This window comes from Bacillus rossius, chromosome 11 (genome assembly GCF_032445375.1).
Source record: "Bacillus rossius redtenbacheri isolate Brsri chromosome 11, Brsri_v3, whole genome shotgun sequence".
Classification (NCBI taxonomy): Eukaryota; Metazoa; Arthropoda; class Insecta; order Phasmatodea; family Bacillidae; genus Bacillus; species Bacillus rossius.
Window position 1 is genome coordinate 47,619,257 of NC_086338.1, and position 18,406 is coordinate 47,637,662.

General features: G+C 37.6%; 1 protein-coding gene across 3 annotated transcripts in view; it reads right to left on the reverse strand.

Annotated features, from left to right (window-relative positions):
• Positions 1-15,046, reverse strand: part of LOC134536919 (neuropeptides capa receptor-like) — a 252,628-nt gene extending 237,582 nt beyond the window's left edge. The window contains exon 1 of one of the 3 annotated variants that reach the window (XM_063377001.1): positions 14,864-15,046. The gene's annotated coding sequence lies outside the window, so the exon portion shown is untranslated. Of the gene's footprint in view, positions 1-964; positions 988-1,541; positions 1,767-14,863 lie in introns of those variants that run through there. The other 2 variants (XM_063377000.1, XM_063377002.1) reach the window with 2 other exon arrangements.
• Positions 15,047-18,406: the final 3,360 nt, after the last annotated feature.

Genomic DNA, 18,406 nt, shown 5'->3' on the forward strand with positions numbered 1-18,406 from the left:
TCTTGCTTGCTTGAATGCATGTTTATTTTATCCCCGCATGACCCGGCCCAGAGTTTTCCCTGTGTCTATGCAGGTTTCACCTGGGTCACTTTAGCTAGCTTTTAGGCTAGGCAATCAAAGGGGCGTCATTCATGGCGCCAATCGCAGCCCGTGATTGGCCAATAAACCCCAAATAAGCACACGATGCACGCGCCCTTGTTCTGCATGGTTAATACCCCTAATACCCCGCATGGTGGAGTGTATAGGCTTCGGCCTGAGACACACTTAGGTCCTACCCTAACCTGGACCCTCCCCTTACACACTTAGATTAACTTAGGCTAGGAAAAACAACAAAAATAATCGTATCTTGAGAAGTATGCGTCACACAAAGGTTGGATTTCCACTGCTACGTTTTTTTTTTTTTTTTTTTTGCGCTACATTACGTCAATTTCGAGGCCCTCCTACTTAAATCGTTCCCATCTCCTCTATATTATTTTTTTAAAATTCTAAATAACAATTCGCTCTTCAGGTATATCTCTAAAATCGGTTTCAATCATTTATGAGGAACGGAATGATATCGATTACCCCTCAGTTATGTTCACCACGATCGTTACTTCATTTTTTAATTATTATTTTTTTACCTCTGCAAGGTCCCTAAAATATTTAATTCTTATTTATTTTTAGGCGTAAATATGCAACATCAGTCCCTCATTTAAAAGAAATCAATCAATCATGAATACCTTTTTTGACAGCCACATGCACATAGAGCTTGACTGAAATCACACTACTCTTCACGCTATCTGGTCAACAAAAAAAATCACTTAATTTTTTCATAATTTATTTGGTAAAATTAAAAATAACTATTTTTGTGGTCCCTAAAAACGTATTTTCTCAGTGTACAGGTTGATTATTCAAAATAGTAATAACGCTTACTTATGGCTATCAATACTTCACACTGAGCATGTTAAGTCATGCGCTAACTTACCTATTCCATTAAAAATATGCTGTCGAACAACTGTAATATTGTGCAGGACTGGCTGTTTTTAAAATTACTGATAATTATTTATGTTTTTTACGTCACACGCGAACATGCAAAGTATATAAAAATACAAATCTCAAGAAAACTTATACGCAATCTCCTAGAAATTTTAAAATTTTATTGGCTAAATTTACACCGCAAATACGTTTCGTCTTAGTTAATTGACAATTTTAATTCGCAAATAGGTTGCAAAATAATCTTTAAAATTTTTAAGCTAGTATTAAGTTAAAATTTATTTTGATTAGTTTTCATGTCTCAATAATAGTTACACTAAAAATAAAATTAGTTGTATTTTAACTGAATTTAAATAGTTTTCAATAGCTTAGACCACCAGTGGATTAATTATAAACCTTAAGAAATAATATGTTATAATAGTATCAAATATAAATGGTACTTGTAGTAAAAAGAAAGGAAGCATAGTTTAGATTGTTGGGTCGTGTAAACTCCACGAGCTATTTTATTTTTTATATTCTTTATAATAATATTATAACTACTTGGAATAAATATTTTTTTCTGCCCTTACATTTATTTGTTTTCTCAAGGAAGGCGCTTATTTTTCCCCCTCGGGCTTAGTCCATCGGGTGTGGCGACGAGGAAGCACCGCCTGCGCGCAGGTGCGTGCACGCGCTCTGAAAAATAAAAAAATGAAACGAATTCCCGTGCGTCCTCGTGCGAACGACGTCGACGCGAGAGAAAACTCCGGGAGATCGTCGGCGCGTCCGTTCTCTGCCGGCGCCGCCCGCTCACTGAAGCCTGGGAGGGGGAGAGGAGAGCGAAACGCGGGATGCAGCCCCCGATTCTGCGGGGGAAACCAAACACCACCCTCCCCTCCTTCACACGCAACCCCCCACCCTCCCACGATTCCTCCCCCTCCCTCCACCGAGATACCCTCGCGCATGCGCGTATAGACAGGTCTGGCAACTTACCTTCCTTCTCCCAAGCCCCCAGCCCCCACGCATGGTAGACTCTTTTTCTACCCTGTCCGACTCTTCCAGAACCATCCTTCTTTTTCCCCCCGTAAGCCTCCTGCTTGATATTAAGGGGTATGCCTCCCATTTCAGCTCTAGATTTTATATTTACAGTAATTATTTCAGATAAACTTGTAGACTTTTTCAACTGTTTAACTTTCACGAAATGAAAAATATTTACAGCGCATACTTTTTTTTTGCATAATTAGCTGCCAAAGTTACATTTTTAATGTTTTCGGGTTGTACAAATAAGGAGAATTTAATTTATTACAGAACTGAAACTTTTTTTAGGTTTAACTGCAATGCCATCGGCATGAAATTTTTGCAACCCGCATGTCAGTTCCCAGGGTTTTCCTTGTGTCTATGCAAATCATCTAGTTTTAGTCTACGATAGTCAGTGAGGGGAGTTAGCCTTGGCGACAATCGCTGCCATGGCTGGCCAATCCCCCTCCTAGCACATGATGCATGCTACCCCTCCTGCATGGCTAACACCCTACATGATTAGAGCGTATAGGCTTCGGCCTGAAACGCACTTAGTCTCCCTCCCTAACCCGGACCCCTCCCAAACACACTTAGTTTTAGTTAGGTTAGGAAAAAAACCTTCCTTCTCCGTCCTCTTAGTTGAAGCTCGCGGCGGCCTGAGAACTAACGGCGCTAGTAGTAGTTGAACCCATCATTAACATTGTGTTAAATGAGCGTTTCGTATAAAATATATTAGTCCTAATTCGTTCTCAATCACAGCTGCAGCCAATCGGGAAAAACATTATCCCATCCCAGGCGAGAGTACCTATAAAAAGGCAGGAGAACTTGTAATGACCTCAGTAGGTGACTACCCTGATGATGGCGAACGCAACGTCGACCGAAACGTCGGTTATATATTGGCCTTTGAACGCGGCTATAACACAGAAGCCAAGCAACTGCATACAATGGCCACGAAAACATGCGATCTATATTTACCAAAATATTATTTTAAAACACATTTTAAAAAGAACTATTTTGCACGGGAAAAATTTACCACCGCCAGAAGGAAAAGCGGAAGGGAGGATATTTAATTAGTATCGATATGGTTACATCCGTCAATCCTATTTTGTCTTACAGTAATGAAAAGCTTTCTTTCGTTTTTTTTCTTTGTGTTCATCTTAGATGCCATGCATTTTGTAATCTTAAAACATTAATTCAAACACCATTATACGATTAAATTTTATCATCTGTATGCCGCATACGCTTTTGTGACATGGGCCTAAAACAATTTCAGACAAGGTAGAGTTTACGTATGTCGAAGATTTCCCCTGCGATATATTGTCACCCATCCGTTAAATAACTTCACAACAATATTATTTTACAGCTTCGTTGATAACAATGGAAGCTCAGCGAATGAAACCACCGCGCCGCGAACACAAAACTAGCAGACGATAACTACAGGCCTTAATAGTGAAAGACAGCACCCTTAAACCAATTGTGTTGCGTCCTACGTTCGTTGAACAAGCTGTGTGCTGCGTGTACACACACACACCGTCAACAGATTCTACAAATTACGTGGCCACAAACGTCTGGAGCCATGCTCAACAAAGAAACTGACATTAAGGCAAATATTTAAAATGTTGAAGTTCTCCATTATAAGAAAGCTTGCCTCGCTACACACAAGGAGGCTAGTCATTGAAATGCCACCATGTGCGTACTGGACGTTGCATGAATGAACGTGACAAACTGTAACCAAGACTTTGCGTTGCGATTCCAAATCTCATTTACGATACAAAGCAACTTAAAAAAAAAATTTCTGCAGAAAATTATTTTTCGTTCAGATTGAAAAGTTACAGAAAACACGTAACGTGTTTGAAAGTTATTAAAAAAAAACATCAATTACAAAAATGAAACAATAACTACGATCATAGTTATAGTAATCTGATACATCAAATTGGAATTTACTTCGAATCAACGTGGTTTATTTTTTTAAATTAACTGCCGAAGGTATTTTTGATGTTTGGACACGATGTGATGCCGTAGAATAAATAGTGCACGAACCAACTAGTGCGGTCGTACTCGCTTCGAGGCCTGTCTTCTACTCGTGGTCACTCCTGGACGTCCTGCAGAACTGGTCTCCGAGAGGCACTCGCTCATCCCGGCTCACACGCCGCTCGCTGCCTCTCGCTCGCTCGCTCGGCGAGTTGCGCGCTGGTTTCCTCGCGGCGATGTCGGGACGGTCGGTGGACACGCGACCCATTCCGTCAGCAAGACCCACCGGCTCCCCCCCCCCCCCCCTCCTCGCCGAGTCCGAGTCCGACACGCCACTCGTGGCACGGACTAACTGGAGGCCTGTGAATGGGGTCATCAAGTCCGATTCCTCCGGAGTCGTCGTGAAGTCACAGCCCAGAGGCCAGATTCCCGCAGCCGCTCTCGATTCCAAGACCTCGCTGTCGCCCTATTCTTCCCGCATGTACTTGCCACGACGATCGCTGAAAAGTCCCGAATCTTGAATTTTGCCGCGCGGCAACTTACAACGTCCGGCCACCTGCAAGTTAACACAAGTCCGCGACAGGCTAGCTTCCCGATGATTATATTTTCCTAACCTAACTAAAACTAAGTGTATTTGGGAGGGGTCCGGGTTAGGGAGGGACCTAAGTGCGTCTCAAGCCGAAGCCTATACGCCTAGTCATGCTCGGATTAGCCATGCAGGGAGAGGGTCGCATGCATCATGTGCTAGGAGGGGGATTGGCCAGCCATGGCAGCGATTGGCGTTGTGTAAACTGGTACTGTCCTCACCAGGTCCTGCCCGCTGGTGATTTGCTTCTGGGCTGATGACGGAAAGCGGGCGACAGCTTGACGGTGTAGACTATCGCGGCGCCGAGTTGTAACGCTTCTCGTTGTCTGCTCGCGGCTGGCCGCTCGGTGCAGCCCCTATTTATACCAAAATCCCGGCTGGCCAAGAACAACATGGCGGACGTCCCGCGCTTCCGGGGCCACGTCGACACGGGAAGCCTTCACTTCACAGACGAGAGAGCCACACCCGAAATTCCCCGAAGTTCATGCGCGCTTTTTTTTTTTCGTTCCATCTCATTGTATAAACCGGTGTGACATTAAATTTCGCGGTCGATTAGGATAGGTTAGCTACATTATAAATACTTTAAAACATTGTAGAGGGTTGGTTATATTAGGTAAGTATAGATAGCTACATTAAAAATACTGTAAAATCATTTTATGTTTGCTTAGCAAATAACTTTTAAATATGTAGCTATCCAGGACTAGGAAACCTTTTACATGATTTCACAGTATCTTTAATGTAGCTATACTAACCAAATAAACCGTCCACAATGTTTTAAAGTGTTTATAATGTAGCTAACCTAACATTTTTCAATGAATAAAAAAAAACCGAAGATGCACGATCAAGCGTTTGTGGACACACTACCCGAGCGACTCCGAAGAAACCCGAACCAAATCCGACTGGCGGGAAAGGGGATTGTGCGAGTAGCATCACGGCCGGGTATATGGGGAGGAGAGAACTCTTGGGTACCGGTAACAGTGTTATAAACTACGTCGTGGAGCGATTTCGCAGACATTTGTACTGAATATTGTGTAAAACCACACGTGAGTCAGAAGTCTGCCGAGATAAAGACTAATGGAATTCATCAAAAACCATAATCGAAGGTCAATGTTTAGGTACACGACTGATCCTGGCGAATATTTGGCAAGTACGTCTTAAATATGGAAGTTCAACATCCGCTCGCACTTACGTCAGCATAAACACAACCGTTGCCTGTAAATGCGATAATGTGTGTTATGTATGTGTTCCGACGGTAAATGGGAAACCTTATTTTCGGCGGCTGTGTCTTCTGGCGTAGTGACTAACAGAATTACAGTGCATTCGTCAAGACTTGACGTGCTGAATTTTGGTAAACTGTGGTGCCTAAAGTAATATATTCTTTGATTAACAACTTATGTTTATTGACAAGATATTTCCTCTCACGTTAAGTTGTAACTACATTTGTTTTTATCTTGTAATGTTATATGACTTGTATGGTTTGTTCAGATTTCGCGTTTGGGTGCGTTGAGTTGAGTCTGCAGTTTTTTTAGTTTAATAATTAGTTCAATGTTTTCTTTTAAATGTTTTAATTTCGGTGTGTCACTTAACAATGAGTGCCCCTGATTTTAGGCAGCTGTTGCAAACTGAGTGTTTTGAATGCTGCACACGAACCAGGCGTCGATGTATTTCATTTTAAATTTGATTCTAGTTGCTGAGCTATTATATGTCATTTCTTTGAGTCAAAGATTTTGTTCGTAAAAATTCGAACATGTTTCGGAATTTTAAAATAATGTATTTAAAGCTTTAAAATTTACCAATTTTGACTTATTTGTGTACATATTAATGAATGATTCCCTGAATTTCTACCAAGTCTTAATTTTTTGTGCAATTATTGTTTATACCAACAACAAAAACTGGTAAAGATATACTGGTGTGCGAAGTCACAAGTAAAATAAAAATTATTTGGAATAGTTCTAACTGATGTGAGCGTGTGTGTTCAGTATTGCGCTTTAGTGAATGGTATATCGGAAATTAATGTTTCCACTCTGTCGCAATATTTTTTTATTTATTTCAAAACTGCCAACTGTTTAGTAAACATAAATTTGGGAGAAAATTAATCTTATTTAATTAGATTAGTTTGAAACTCGTAAAAATTATGAAATGATAACTCATTCTACTCTTTTTTCACTCTAGTTTTTACAACAGATTTAAAACGCATAGGCTAATAAATTACACTTTTGTGAATCAGACGTTTACAGTTTCAAAAGATCACCTTTAAATTTCGTTCAAAAATAACTTTTAAAAAAAGTACGGAAGCAGCTAATAACTAAACACTTCAGAACACTACTAACATAATAAGATTTGAAATACAAAAACCTTTAAATATTTTGAGGTTATAATTTAATCCGTCTCTTCGTCAAAATGTATATGAAGTTACCAAACATTTGACAAGCGTACGTAAATCTTGCTAAATTATCAAATTAAAGTGATATTGCGAATCTTACAAATGCCAAGTTATTAATTTGAACATAATGTACGAGATGTGTGTTTTTTTTAATGCCCACGTTCCTTTTACCTTGAAGTACGCTTTAATGGTTTTAAAAGTGTCACTAATTTTGTAATTGCAAGTTGGAATTCTTAATCCAAACCGATTCATTATGTCCGAACCAATAAAAATTGTAATAAAATGTTTATAGTAAAAAGTGCATCACTGATCGAACGTCTAACACGTAGATATTTCAAATAGGTTATATAGGAATGTATCATTATGAAAATAATTTAAATGCCTTAAATTATTAAATATTAATTTGAGAACTTTTTCTGCATACTTTCAATTTTTTTTTTCTAATTAAAATCTTTTGATGCAGATTCGTTTACTCGCATACCTGCTTGGTTCGATTTCCCAGTTTTCGGACAGACCATCTCGTGGCTTCAGTCCCGGGGGGACGAAAGCAAGTTCATGCACGGCCTGAGCGAGCTTCGTGCTAGCATGCTTGAAGTTGGAGCTCTCTCTCTCTCTCTCTCTCTCTCTCTCTCGCCAAACTCTCGGAGTGTCTACACTCCACAAACCCCTCCAGCCCTTACCCCCGGTTCGCGAGGTTTGATTGGCGCGTTCGAGACGCCCCGTGATCCAATTAGGGTGAAGCCCACTGAAAGGTCTCGTGCCGTCCTGCGGACGGACAGCGGAGTTGTTCGACTACTGCTAGCGGAGACAAGGGATGCCGGGGAAATCTCGTCCGACTGTCGCGGTATACCGCCAAACTCGAGCGACTTCCTGTCCCACGCTACACGCCTGCCTCCTCCCCTCCTTCCCCTCCTCAACCCCACCCACCCCCAGCAAACACGGAGTTCCTACCCTCCACCAGACATTCAACAGTCAAACTACTCACTGGATAATGTGCGCAGGCTTCCACGGCCATTGTCTTCTGGGTTGTAGCCGTGTCCTTGGCGGATAATTCATCGACGTTTCGGTCAACATTGCAGTTGCCATCATCAGGGAACAGTTACCTACTATGATGGCCTGATGATGGCGACTGCAATGTCGACCGGAAACGTCGGTGAATTATCCGCCAAGGAAACGGCTACAACCCAGAAGCCAAGCCTACTATAAACTACTCACTTCCCTTTAGTACAGTTTCTCGGACGTACGCCATTGCAGTTTTTGCGCTGTTTGTCGTGGAAACAATTTCACAAATGCAAAAATAAGAAATAAAAAAAATTAAAACCTAAAAAACAACCCTAAATTAGATGATGTCAAATAGATAAACCCGAAGAGTATTTATGGACCCCCACACCCCCTTAACACTAAGGTCTTGAGTTATCAAAATATTGTATTGTCAAGAGGTTCTTTATATTTATGCAACACAACCGGACGTCGAAAAGTGGGTAAAAAACTTTAATGGAAAAGATTTTATTACTTAGTCCGTTCATTCATACATGCAGGTCAGGCTAATAAAAGCGTGGTTTAAATACGTTTTGCTATCCGGATGAGTAAGGGAAATGGGGGACTTAATTTTTCATTTCAATTACTTACGTGGTAAAGATTGCGCAACCACTCCACAGCCCCTTACCACCGTGGTTTGAATTTTATTTGGAGTGAAGGTTGAAAGCGAATTTTCGAGTGTGGGGATGGGTACCTAGAAAAAAAGGGGTGGGAGGGGGTGCGTGTCGGAATATAATGAGGTAGCGCTTGGCCAGGCTCCAAGTTAAAGGTGCAAAAACGGGAAGGAAGGGGATTTTAAAAAAAGTATGAATAAGAGGCATGGGGAATGGGAAAAAACAAAAGAGAAAAGGATGGAAGGAGGAATGATATGTTACCACCCTTTTGGTTCACGCACTACCCAAAAAAAAACAACCCTTGGAATAATAATTTCCTCCTCCAACCCTCTTGATTTCTTTGTTTTCAGAGGGTCAGTTTTTTGTTGTAGAGCATAAGAACATCCTCTTAGTTTGCATATTTCACAACTAATCGTTTTCTGAAAGCACCACCCTCACGCGAGAATTTCTGCCCAGCGCTCTTGAGTCGATAAATCAAACATTCTCTGATCTTTGAAAGACTCCCGCAATGTGAGCTAAATATTGGTCACATGCATTGAGTTTATTATTTCATTTTATTGTCATTGATTAAGGGATTTTCCTTTACATTTATTCCAATAGCTCGTTTCCATCAGTTTTTGGGTTGAACATTTTCTCACTGCAAATTACTACACGTTATTTTCAAGCTAGTGCGTGTCTTTCAACCTCTATTTGATAATATTTTTTGTTAAGTTGGCTGCCTGGTTGGACGCACGAGCTCTAAAAGCGCAGGGGCGCTTAAGGGCGGAATTGGCTCGCGCCATCACACTCCTCAAGATATTTTAGTATTGCCAGTGAGACGACAATACGTCCGAAACACACATTCTTCGTTCAATCATCGGGCGAGTAAACATCAGTACAAAACGTATTCCGTGTCCCTCAGAACATTTACAAAAGTTTCAACACCAACCACCAGCATTTCACTCATTATCAAGTTGTGACTCCGCCGAAAAATGTATTTCGGAAAATGATTTTGAGTGAATAAGAACTCATTGCCTTGCTGGAGACTCGGTATCGACTCGAAGTGTTTTTTTCCACTGTTTATCAGACACGTCTCAACAACAGGACAGTTAGGCCCTTGGAGATGAATTACCTCCTGCTAGAGGATTACACCTATACCTGCACTTACGGGTGCGGTTCAGAGACTAAAAATCGCTACACTTTCAACATCGTGTTGATTTTGGTGAAATGTGAATAAAACCTTCGAAATCAACCAACTTAACACACCGCCCGGTCATTTATAAGTACCTGCGTAGCTGGGAGCAACGGTCATTCGAGTAAGGTTCTTCAAACGTGGAGGTTGTGTTTCTCCCACGGAGGCGACGGAAGACTACCATAATGACAGGAAAAGTACCATAAGTCCAAAGGACAAGACGGAATTCTGCCATATTTTCTTACAACCTCCATGGAATGAGTACAGCAGCATTGTCCTCGAAGTAGTGTATAGAATACTCGGTAGGTAGCGCTGTCAATCCTCTAGCTGTTTCTCAGGTTAACTTTAACCGTACAGATAGCGCTTCAGACGGTCATATCCAGATCGCGGACGAGAAGAAAGAAATGTTTCCAAAAATGTAATATAGGCAGCACTGTATTCTTATTACGACGATTAAAAAAAAATTCATGTGGTACCCAGTATTCCATTCTGCTTCATATAATTTACATTTTGCACACTGGAATAATTGAAGTAATTGTAGATCATTATTTACTGAGTGCAAATCTAACGCAAATATACACGGCTTTTCTTATGTAAGGTTTTCTGTGACTGAACACAAAAAAACTCAGATGTTAAGGTTTTTAATGTCTATAAAAATTATTTAAAGTCTACAAAATGTGTTTTTAAGAAGCTGAAATGCAAGGGAAATATTTTTGTGTAGTGTAGTTTGTTGGCACAGGGCTCTAAGGGAGACATAGGCTCGTACATTTCGAATGTTGATGGGCTTTGCACAGGCTTGCAGTGTTTCAAAAATAAATCTTTAATTTTTTTTATATTAGAAAAAAATTACTATGCATAGCATATTATCCTGCTTCATTAAAACTGTCAGATATAATTGAAATTCAGTTTTTGTGCCTTGCAGCACCTATAAACGAATTATGACATAAAAAACAACAACAACACATTAACAGAAGATATAAACTGATACACATCAATGCGAAAAAAACCCGAAACAACACAACACACGGATAGATAAAGATTGATAATGTTCAGTTAACCAATTGGTTACTTTGGTATTCACAAAAATCTTAAACCGAAACTAAAATGTATACAAAATAAATATGTAGATTACAAAAGTTTTACCAATGAATATTTGTAGATTACTCAAAATAAATTATAATTCTTTACACATTTTATAGTTACTAATGGTTTTAAAAGTGTCACTAATTCTGTAATTGCAAGTTGGAATTCTTAATCCAAACCAATCTGAACCAATAAAAATGGTAATAAAATGTTTATAATAAAAAGTGCATCACTGATTGAACGTCTAATACATAGAAAATGCAAATAGGTTATATAGGAATGTAGTATATTGAAAATAATTTGAATTCCTGAAATTTTTTTAAATATTTTTTTTAATTTTTTAATATTAATTTAAGAAATTGTTCTGAAAACTTTCAATTCTTTTCTAATTAAAATCTTTTGATGCAGAGAAAGTTTTAAATTTAATAAGACCAAAATATATTCATGTGTTGCTAATAGTATTATATACATGTATAACTTGAAGGTCTTAAAAGATGACACCACGTTTAATGTCATTACTTACTATGTGATAATTCTGAACAATGAAATTAATTTATTGACTTTATTAATTCAGAGACGTTTATTAACTTGAAAATCAGATCCGGACAGCTGACATATCTTGCTGAATAGTTTCACAAACATATTTCCCAATAATTATATATATTTTTTCATCAGCATATTTTCGTGATCAATTCTGATTACAGTTGGAATATCATTTATTAAATATTAAAGAGTAGTTGAGATAAACTACTACTTTGCGGAACACCTAATGCCATGAAATTGCATTTGCATATTTCACTGCAAAGCATCTATTTGTAAGATAATTAAAACATATATACCACGCATTGCTTGACGAGACCTAACATTTACAATTTTTTAATCATAAGATTATGTTGGAAAGTATCAAAGGGTTTTGCTCATGTTGAAATAAATAGAATATTTTATTTACATCTGGATTTATACTAGTACACACATAAACAAAAAGCGTGTGTTAAAGACGATATTCCTGATTGAAAACTATGTGGTTTACAGAAATATATTTTTTGGAATAAAATTCATGTGACCATAAATATTTTTTCGTCAAGAACTGATAAAATACTACAAAACAAAGGTTTCTGACTAGAATTTAACCGTCAATAATACTTCAACCATTCACTGACAGATGCACACTTAGTTAAAATGTTTTTGAAAAAAAGCAAAACATTTTTTAACGTTTTAAATGTTTGTTTGAGCTTCATTTATAACATGTTTTAATGATAATGCTACAGTTATTCAAAACATAAAGGCACCAAAACTACAAAAATATATTTTTGCAAAACTCCGTTCCCCCGGAGAAACCCCCGGAATGGCCACCGCATGGGGAGCCCAAGAAAAGAAACGGGCTCCCCATTTGGAAGCCACCTGGAAGGTTTTTTTCTGTTCCACCCACCGTTTCTTTGGTAGCCTGACTTGTTACAAGGGATTGTATTCCTACCAGAGAAAATGCCACCATTTTGTCTGGGCAATCCGCCTTGGAGGAGCCGGGGCGCGAACCCGGGTCCTACAAGTCACAAGGCAGGCGCTCTACCCCAGAACCAGAGTGGTAGAGCGGATACTTGCAAATTTCTTAACACTGACAAGATGTTATTCCACGAGTTTACTGTAGTTTCGTGTGTCATTAACATCCAACCTCGGTAACGAACAAATTTATGTGTTCTTATGTTGTTCGTTCAGCATGAATTATGTAATTTCATAACAGTGAAATATAATTTGTATAACTAGTCTGGCAATTTTTTAGTTGATTTTCTGCAAACAAACTTACAGTCCCGCTGTATAATAATTGTATATAACTATAGACTAGTAAAAAAATATGTAAAGATCTTGCACTGTCGATGGTAATGTTATTTTGAAATAAATGTTAGATATTAAAATAGTGTATTTGGTTAAAATATGTGTGTGCTGACAAGCATGAAGTTATTGTATAACTTTTAATTTTTTTGGTTTTAAAGCCACAGAAAAGTTAACCTTGTTATTTCACTTTTGGCTTTTTTTTTTATTATTTTACCGTGCTTAACATGCGCAGCTAATCCCTGGAAAGCTATTCAAACAACTGTTTGCAAATAACTAAATAATGGAGGTACTGGGGCAATACGAAGCATTAATTGTAACACTATTTTGTAGTGATACAGTTATTTTCATGTAAATGAACAAATTAACAAATAGTTAAGGTTACATGAATATTTCTGTTCCAATTACAAAGAAAAATTACGGTGCACAACGGCAAACAGAATAAATCAACGATGAAACTTAAAAGATAAAAATTGAAAAAAAAAAAAAAAACCAACGGCTATACAAAGATGCACAGGTGAACCCAGCGATATGAAGAAACAGTGATGAAAGCACAGACAAACACCGTAAGCAACAGTTGAGCGACAAAACAGATATTTTGAAAACCACAACGATGATAGCGTAGAATAACACAGTATATGATTCCTAAGAGAACAGTTGCGACGTTTCGGGAAAGAGATCTTAAGGCACAAACAGACTGATGTTTGTCATGACATACAGTATAATTAGTACCTAATGGCGTTTGTCCGAAACTACATCTTGAATTAATTTACCTATTATTTAAAATGTTATTTGTCAGTGGAAATTTTATTTAATGAACTATTCTGAATTTGTTGATATTCACATAGATACTGGCTTTCTTTAAACAGATTTGTGTTTTGTTTGTTTTATGTGTATATTTGTTTACACTTCTCTTAAATGTAAGTGCGGGTAAAATGTAAGATTATTTAAAGTGGGGGGGGGGGGGGGGGATCACAAACTTTACAAAAGAAACTTAAGAAGTTTTTTTTTAACTTTCTTGCACCCATTTCCTCTTCTGCATTTGAAATGTACTCTGGATTTCTCACTTTTTTCCCTCTAATTACTCGTGAATCAACAATTTGATGTGATGTACGGGCTTGGAACCTCGACCACGCAAGCCGTTGCCAGAAAACTGCAAGGGGGGGGAGGGGGACGTGTCAGGTGTTGAAGCTCAATAATCAGTTCACTCGAGGAACACCGAAGGGGGGGGGGGGGGAGGGGTTGAGAGAGAAAGGCACACCTACGCTGAGAGCAGTGGCAAGGATCTAAAAACTTAACGGGATTAAAATATTTATTTCCCGGATCTAATTTTCATTAATTAAAACTATCCAAACAGTGAAGGAAAAAAAAGCAAATCATATTACAAGTCACAATACAAATTGGCAAATAATATCGAAGTACCACGACTGCTGGTTCGTTTTTTATTCAATACGTTCAGCCTTTATCCGCGGTACTCTTTTATTTGTTGAATATTTCGAGTTCAGTTTAGCCAAATTTCCTTCGAAATAAGTGTACTAATTCCAACAATTACTTACTTTCCTCATTCGCTTGTCTTTTGTAACTTTTGTGTTTATCTTTTCTTGCGTGGCGCCATCATTGAAAAGCAACTGGCGAACAGAACTGCTCGAACGAGCTAATTTAAACGAGTTGAGTTTCTTTAATAAATAACTCTCATACAAATATGTTCCATTTAAATTATTACATTTAAAGTTGTAGTTCAAAACATGATATTCCAACACTCTGCATGGCATATTTGGAGAAAAAAAATGGGGGAAACAATATTAATAAAGCTTTAACTATAGAAAATTTGTAAATATATATTCAATTAAATAGTTTTTTTTTGTTTTGTCTATTATTCTATGGCACCATGGATCCTCGCCCCATGAATGAGGTTGAACTACGAAAAATGACTCCCCTTTAGTTATTTTTGAGCTGGATACGCCGAGACTACCAGTGAAAGGATTGAGCGTCAAACAGGTAAGATTTCCTCACAACATGAGCAAAACGCATTACCGTGCACAACCACCGTTCGCATTTTTTTTTTCCAGGGGGAAAATGTACACCAGTTTCTTAGAATTATTTACTCATTGTTGAATTATTTTCATGTTTTTTACCAATCAGAATAATAGCCTTTCAATAGTTTCTACTACCAAGACACATTAGCGAAAATAAATACATTTCATTGTTGCAAAAGTACGTACTGTGATGAAATTTCCTGCAGTTCAGTTTCTTGTGCACTCGGGTCGCTTTCTGCTACTGATGATGTTGCAGAATTGTTAGTAGTATTCTGTCTTCTCCAGTAGGATGGAACCTTACACTTATGATTGCGGTAAGACCTTTTCCTCGTGACATCGTGAATAATAAAAATTGCGCGCACTGCGTCACCACTAACAGCGATTTCAAACTACTAAATATCGACGATTTGGCATCACTGTACCAGCGCGTGCTCTACACAGCCGGCGAGCGACGCAGCGAGCGAGTATTGCACTGCGCTCTGTTGGCAGAACTGACAACTATCCGTTAACCTTGCAGCATAGGAGTAAACGTTGGTTTTTGTTTATTCAGCTCGTCTATCGCTCTGATTTAAATTGTTGTACTACCACAGTCAAGAAATGACTTTATTCCTATAAATAAGACACTGACCTATCCAAAAATATACATCACAACGTCTTAAAAACAAATTTTTTACTAGAAAATTTTCATATCAAAAATTAAAAAATTAAATTTAAAAGAAGATATCAAATAATCAATAAGTATGTTAAGACAGCTTGATGCCCAAATGTCTGAACATTATGTTGAACATAAAATTCAATACTCCTTTATTTTTATTACACGTAGACACGTATTATTTCCGATGGTGCCGAAGCTTTAAAAGAAAGTCCGATTTCCAACATTTTTATAAAATTCTGTAAAAACGTTATTGCATTTAACAATATTCCTAAAAAAATAGGTTGAACATTCCTCTTAAATATATATCATTCGATATCTTAAATCATGCTGGCTCAGTTTTTGATCAAATAACATGCCAATTCGCAAATATCGTGAACCATGGCCTTAGAGAGCTGACTTTCAGGTACTTTGATTGGTCAATAGATGAAGAACCTTATCCGGTCGGCACGAATCCAGTTGATCACGGCGGTGTATAGAACAGGATTGAACCCATAGGGCCTTCTGAAACCTACAAAATGTTGATTTTTGCGAAGAACCTATGTTCACCACAATGCAACTCTTCAGCAAAAAAAAAATTGTTCGTGTATAGAAACGTGTGATTGCAAATGGCAAACAAATCAATTTGTGATAAATTGTATCTGCTTGATTACACCGACGTAGATGGTGATAAAAATAGTGATGGCCGTTTTGCGATCTTCTTATTGTATACTTAAAGGGCGCCATAGTACTCAATTTGTTTTAAAAAAAATAATTTATTATAGTAAAGTAGGTATTGTAAAGTGAAAAATATTTTTTTCATAATATAATTAATCTCTGACCAATATTCCTTTTTTCTTACTAAATGGTAAATATGTATTACAAAGAGTGTTTAATGCAATTTATACAACTATAAATATCCATTTCAAACAATATAATAAAATCACATCTGAGATTTTTGCAACCAGTTTAATTTTTTGTTCCTCCAAATAACAACAAAAAATGCTGGTATATCGCAATATTTGCTAAGGAAATGTGTTATGGCTTTTAACAATACCTTTCCAAAAGTATCGGGGGGGGGGGGGGGAATTAAATCGGTTGTTTAGTGACCGAGAGAAGGAGGTTTGTTTGTTGGGCAAGGTAGCCATCTTTGATGACGTCACCACAGACATACACAACACCTGTGAGGTTGTCACCGTGAAAACTTAGGATCTACATAATTTTCCAGGTGAACTGGCACCACGGGTGCCTTCGCTTCGCTGACTTTGCCACACGGGAAGTCCGTTCTTAACGCATTGTGCTCCCGCGCCCCAGGAAAAGCACTCAGGTGACTGTGAAGATAACAAAGTTAAATATCCAACATGGCTTGTGAGACCTAGTCCTGATGACTCGTCAATGTTCAACATCCATCTACGAATAAAATTTTTGACGTGACAACGTCTAATAAATCGATGAACGCCGGCTGCACGCACGAAAAAGTGTCCCATAACGCACGTTGTCCCGTTACGATGTGTCCCGTTACGCTCATTGTACGCTTGCGCCGCATCTTTCTCTCTTCCACTCGATTGGAACAACCATCGATTTGACTTTTTCGAGGCACATTAAACTTGAAACACTCCCATTCGTTTCCTACTTTTCCTATCATCGTCCTATCCTTAACAGAATAACACAGATTGTAAGAAGTTAAATAGCAAACATGTATAAAAGTTATAGTTAAAATAATCTGTTCGTTAAAGTAATAAACATATTTGAATTAATGAGTGCAAATAAAAGTAAATTTATCAATTAAATGGTAGATTTAATTTCACTCATTCTTTGTAGTTATCCATACAAAATAGTGATAATTCAATAAAAATGATTCAATTTTATTCATAAAAGTATGCAATCATTTCATCAATGTTTTGTTATGACGTTATCACGTTAAACTATCGTCCGTAAACCGACTTAACAGACAACCAATTTTTTTTTGCTGTGTTAACATCTTTAACTCTCAGCATGCGGCGTTTGGTAGGAGTAACGTCACGAATGAAACGAAAGTTGCATGTGGCGGGAATGTGTAACCACAGTGCTGCCATCTGTGGAAGTCTCAGAAATCTGGAAAAGATATGCGTATATATTGCTTTCGTGAACATCGCAGAATTTACACCGCGTTTAGGTATTTCAAAATTGCTACTTTTAATACTCTGTGGTATAATTTATAGTCATATAAATGATGATAACTTAAATTTTATATTAAAAAGCTGGCATTACAATTTGGCAACCCTTTGTTAACGTTGGGTTAAAATAATTAGAGACGCAAAAAAATTGTTATCCTAAATACATTCGATACCATGTTGAGTAAAAGAATTTCGTGATGAAATGTTTACTGTTAGTCCTTATATTATGAATCTGCTCATTAAAATTTTTGTTTTGTTGGTAGGAAGTATTTAGAGACTTATTTCTGTCGTTTAAGCATATATATTTACACACACTTATAATTAGTGTTATAATTTAAGTTTAAAACGTTTCAGGTTAATATTTCAGTAACTTCATAGAAGTATAAATTCTAACCTGTGTACCTAAACAGAAACTCTCTTTTTTTTTTGCAGTCACTTTTCAAATTAGTTTTATTACGTAGATTACATTTAAAACATTGTATTTTGTAACGTCAAATTTGGAATGAGGATTTTGGGATAAAAAAACATGTTTTTTGTTGTATTTAATAAAGAGCTTCATCTGATAGAATTCAAATTTTACTTCTAAAATTATGTAAAAGTTGGCGCTCTTTATGAAATACAACAAAATTCATTTCTTAATTTAATCATTCCAGTCTTTCCCTCCCCCCCCCCCCCACACACACACACACACACACACCTTTTCTGTTCGAGCATAGGACATAATTTAAGGAATGCCTTTTTTTTATCAAACTGCGACTGACTGATTTCAAATGGTTTCTCCTGTGAAATTATAATTGCTATTAGCATTGAATTAAGTTTTCCGTCTTTCAGAATGACAACTGTAATAATTCTGTCAAAATACACATTTAATGTTTTTTTTAGAAAAATCAACAATATAAACATATTACAAGAGACTGGAAAAATTCGCGCTTTGGATGACCT